Genomic DNA, 5,423 nt, shown 5'->3' on the forward strand with positions numbered 1-5,423 from the left:
CTATAGAAAGCACCTTTCCCCAGCATTCTTTGTATGTTATTTTTCAGTTATTCCTCTTTAGGACTCACTCAACAAAGTAAAAAAAGCAATAATTCTCTGGTGATTCTTTTTCAAACCTGCTGCCATCAAGTTGATTCTGCCTTGGAGCAACCCTATAGAGTAGAGAACTGCCTCATAGGCGTTCCAAAATTGTCAATCTTTACGTAACTAGACTTCTGCATCTTTTTCCTGTGGAGTAACTAGTAGACCCAAACCCCTTTTCTTTTGGTTAGCAACAGAGCGCTTAACCAGTGTGTCACCAGGGTTCTTTCCCGGTCATCAGAAATGAAACTAAAAGATATGACTACATACTGTTGTTGTTGTTGTATTGTTATTAAGTGCTGTTGAGTAAATTCTGACTCATAGTGACCCTTTACAGGGTTTCCAAAGAGTGACTGCTGACTTTGAACCTCCAACTTTGTGGTTAGCAGTCTAGTGCTTATCTACAGTGTCATACCAAGACTCTTGTATATACAACGGTGGTGGTGGTTATGTACTGTGGAGTCGGTTTCGACTTCTAGTGACCCTGCATAGGGGTTCTGAGGCTGCAAATCTTCACAGAAGCAGAAAACTTCATCTTTCTACCATGGACTCGCTGATCTTGAGATTAGCAGCCCGATTCGTAACCCCTACGCTACCAGAGCTCCTTGTTATACAGTTGGATGGCTGGTTGGTTATGTGCCATGGATTCTGTTCCAACTCATAGTGACCCTGTGTAGGGTTTCCAAGGCTATAAATCTTTACGGTAACAGAAAGCCTCATCTTTCTCCTGTGAAATAGCTGGTATGTTCGAACTGCTGACCTTGAGGTTCGCAGCCCGACTTATAACCAGTATGCTCCCAGAGCTTCTTTGTACATACAGTGTTGTTGTTGTTGTTGTTAAGTGCCATCGAGTTGGTTCTGACCTACAGAGACCTGGTATAGGGTTTCCAAGGAGCATCTGGTGAGCTTGAACCACCAACCTTGCCGTTCAAATGACTTTGCAGTCTGATGCATTAACCCACAGCACCACACCAGGACTCGGTATATACAGTGCTGGTGGTGGTTATGTGCTGTGGAGTTGGTTCTGACTCATAGCGACCCTGTGCAGTGTTTTCTAGGCTGTAAATCTTTACGGGAGCAGAAAGCCTCATCTTTCTCCTGTGGAACAGCTGGTAGTTTCGAACTGCTGATCCTGAGGTTAGCAGTCCGATTTGTAACCACTCTTGTAAAATCTCACATAAAGGTATTCCCTCTCTGGTAAGAGAGAGTTTAATTTGACAGTTATTTCTTGTCGTTAAGTGCATAGAAACCCTATATAGGGTTTCCTAGGAGCAGCTGGTGAGCTTGAACCACTAACTTTGCAGTTCAAACGGCTTTGCAGTCTGGCACATTAACGCACAGCGCCATACCAAGACTCCAGTTATTTCTTAAATAGCTATTAGTATAAGCAGGGACACATGATATGCACTAACATATTCAAAAGAGAGGCCTGCTTCTTGTTGAGTATTGTATTTGGGAGCCTGTGAGGTAGTTTCTCGCTGTGGAGATTTCAAGAAAGCGGGACTGTTTGTCTAGATTAGAATTAAACAAGATAAAACATGTGAAGGAATTAGGCCTGGACCTGGCACAGTGTAATGCTCAATTAATGTTAGCAATTTGTTTGTATTCCTATTAGTGAAATTAATATCTTACCTCAGTGAATGCTGTGGTGCTCCACCCAGACCTCCCTATGGACCAAGGGACCCCAGCTACCAAGACTGTTGATTGCTGATGGCTCAAAGTTGAATCTATCTCCCAAAATTGCTTTTGACTAAAAGAAAGTGCTTCACTAAAAGTACACTTTCTCCATGGGGCAGCCTGCATACAGTGGCTAGTCACTGTGGGGGTGCCCTAGCCCCAATTTTGGAATCTCTGAAGAGCATCAAAGTAGGATCTGCTGAGGCCTCAGACTGAGGGGCATCTAAGGTACAGCAGGTATGGCCCTGGGTATCACTGAGCAGTTTCCATTGGCAGCTATGAGAGGTCATTCAGCAAGTTACAACTAATAATTTCCTATCTGAGAACCTTCTCTTGATTCAGTGCTTTCTTCTCCTACTGCCTCCCTCTCCCTGTTCCACTCCCACCACCCTCTGGCCCCTGCACCCTAATGAGCAACCCTGCCCTTGGTGGAAAGCTCCTGGAGCCCAGGCCCCCGGGCCTTTGCTCTTGTTAATAAAAACATTTATTTTGCATTTTATACAGAACAACGGTTCTGTCTGTAACAGGCCCGTTCCCCAGGGATTCATCTCAACAGAATGTTTCTGGGAATTGGGGAATCCACACAGACACAGGCAGGAGCTGGGAGGGAGGAAAGAGACACACACAGCAGGAGTAGATTTCAGTCCTTTCAGTATTTCCTCAAAGGAGCTCTGGAAGTGTAGTGGTTATAAATCGGGCTGCGAACTGCAAGGTCAGCAGTTTGAAACTACCAGCTGTTCCGTGTGAGAAAGATGAGGCTTTCTGCTCCGGTAAAGATTTACAGCCTCGGAAACCCTGTGCAGGGTCGCTATGGGTCAGAACTGACTCCACAGCACATAACAACAAGAAGTATTTCCTCAAAGAAAAGGTGGAAGAGCATTCGGAGTCACAGAAAACCTGTGTAAATGGGGCTTCTACAACCAATACTTAACTTTGAGCTCTTAGAGAAGGGGCAGGAAAATGATTTTATTTTGATAAACAAGATGGTACTCTAGGAAGGTTTACTAATTTTAATTTCCTCAGACCCTCAGATATTCAAATGGAGATCATGTTCAATCTTGAATAACTCCTCTGCTCTAAAAAGGTGATTGTACCCCTGGTACCAGATTGTGAAGATAGCATACTAGTCATTTCCAAGTCCCTGTTCTATGCCCCACAGCATATTAAAAGAAAGAAAAAATTGTCAGCGAGTAGTGGCTTGTGTTCTGCGGAAGTAAAAAGCTTAGATCACAGTAAGCACTGATAAAGTGAAATGACTCGGAAAGACCACGGCGGTCAGACAGTGGTATACACAACTGTTGAAAGGGTTTCTAGTAGGGACCAAAAGGGGAAGGCCCAGACTACCTTTAGGAGGTGGGTACTACAGTAATGTGGAACAGAACAACCATAACTTACAGGGACAATTTTAAAAAGGGAAATAAAATCCAACATTGGGTGCCAGTTACAATTAAATGCCATGGCCTCGATGCTTACCTAGTAGTCTAAAAAATTGCCCAAGTATATGTCCAGCTAGCCAACAGGGCTTGATGGAGTTGTGTGTGTGCATGGGAAAGAGCAATGGATTTTGTACAGTTGACAATCCAACCTGATTTCTTTGCTAACAGTAGGGGCAGAGTCCTGGTTTGCCAGCACACTGAGGGCTGAATAGAATAGAACCAAAAGTTTCAAAGGGACTGTCGAATCTCTAGAACCAGCTTTGATTTGGGGGAAAAGGGGCCAGATTCCCACTCTAGAGATGGCAGGAAGCTAAACCTGAACCATATCATATGCATTAGTACAGTTGATGAGCAACTCATACCTGGCAGGGAAATGGATCTTGTTAAGGGACAAGAGGTCACTTTCATCTTGTAAAGTCTTAATTTATATTTAACTGCAAACTTCTTATTCAGTGCTTCAGATATAATTTAATCTTAAATCTTTAAAGGCTTCCTCAAATAAGAGTATACCTTTTTATTTACTTTTTTTTTCAAGTTTCCTTACTTTCTGATAGTCACTTTTCTCCCAAGCTCCAGTTTCACCCTGTCTTAGAGTCCACACCACACCATCCATGCTCATGGACTTGAGTCTCTCTAGAGGGAAGTCTAGAGCTCGGCTCCAGATGAACTGTGCCAATACTTCCAGCTTGGGATACTCCAAATAGGACTGGGTAGTAATTCATCTCTGTCACACCATAATACTGGAGCAGCACCCCGCTATGAGCATCTACATTGGGTCAGGGGTTCTTGGCCTCCCCCTGCTCTAAGAAGCCATTGGGCAAAATCTTATACAACTGAGCAGCCAGCTAAACATGGGATCATTAGGCAGGGGGTTCAGAGCAAACTCTGACTGACAGGTGTATCGTGGGTCAGTCTTTCTCAGTACTGCATGATTGACTATAGTCTGAGACAACCCATCCTGAGTTGAGTGTGTTTCAGATATAGTCTCATAACTTCTCATCTGACACATCTTTGCCAACTTCTTTGTGTAGTTGTGTCAGCCAGACAAGAACTTCCTGATTTGCCAATCCATGTAGGGGCCCTGCCAGCAAGCTCATGGTGGCTGCAAAGGATGAGTATGGTTCTAATAGGGCTCTGGCCACCAAATGACTGCTATGGGCACTTACAGTGCCATCCTCATGGTCACTGTGAATGGTGAGGTACAAGCGCATGGAACTGAGCATCAGTCTAGCCTAACATGTTGAGGAAATTGTGAAGCCAATCCAGTTTCGTCGCAATGGCCCCGGTACTGCTGCCATCCTGGTAGAGGTTCTAGTAAATCTGCTGCGATACAAGGTGGCTTTGCAATCAGATCCATACAGTCATCATAAATCAGCTCCCAGTACTTGGCTTGGTTGATAACCTCTGAATGTGCTCAGGCAAAGTTATTTTTACTGGTGAGGGCAGTGAGGGCTCCACTGAACTGAGACATAGGATGCAAATTGGTGGGAAAGTTGTCCAGCTTGGTGATCAGCTGGGAAGGCAGAGCTACCCTCTTTGCTCACTCTTTTGAGATTCAAGATACTTGTTCTTGGGGTCTGTCCAGTTATCAGCAGTCAAAATAAGCCCTCAGACAGGAGTTCTTCCCCACCTTTAGCCTTGGGGAGCAGTTTCTGGCAATCATGGAAACAGATTCCCTCATCAAGATCAAGAACTGATGTTTCGTGTATCCGTCCCTTCATACATTATGTCCAGCATTATTTGACCAACAACTGCCTTGCCATTTTGCTGCCTGAAGGTCTTAATTCTGGCCTGGTCCTTAGGTATTAGGGCAGTCAGTATGTCTTTGAAATTCCTGGAGGAAGCACTGGCATGCCGGGCAACGAGAACAAGACAGGATGCATTCTTGGCTCTGAAGAGCTTGGCGGCTACAATCAGTAAAACCATGGTGGGCGCACTCAGGGATCTGGTGAGTAGGGGAGGACGGGAGTGGGTTGCGGCAGAATGGGAGCCACCACTGCTGCACCAGAGGCCATGTAGATGGGTGAACAAGATTCCCACACCCAGGTCTTCCATCCGCTCACTATATAATATGTAGAACTCCAGAGAATGTTGTATTCTCTACTTTGTGCAAGTGGGGATTTAGGATGACATACTTGATAATCTAGCAAACTGAGATCCCTGTGAGCCACTGGACCTAGTAAAGTCTACCACTTTCCCAGAGTTTTTGAGGAAGAAGTCTTTGCCTCA

At 44.8% G+C, this 5,423-nt stretch overlaps 1 pseudogene; it reads right to left on the minus strand.

Annotated features, from left to right (window-relative positions):
- Positions 1-1,448: 1,448 nt before the first annotated feature.
- LOC102827525 lies at positions 1,449-5,120 on the minus strand (annotated as a pseudogene).
- Positions 5,121-5,423: the final 303 nt, after the last annotated feature.

The sequence above is a fragment of the Chrysochloris asiatica genome, unplaced genomic scaffold (assembly GCF_000296735.1).
Source record: "Chrysochloris asiatica unplaced genomic scaffold, ChrAsi1.0 scaffold00067, whole genome shotgun sequence".
NCBI classification, from domain to species: Eukaryota; Metazoa; Chordata; class Mammalia; order Afrosoricida; family Chrysochloridae; genus Chrysochloris; species Chrysochloris asiatica.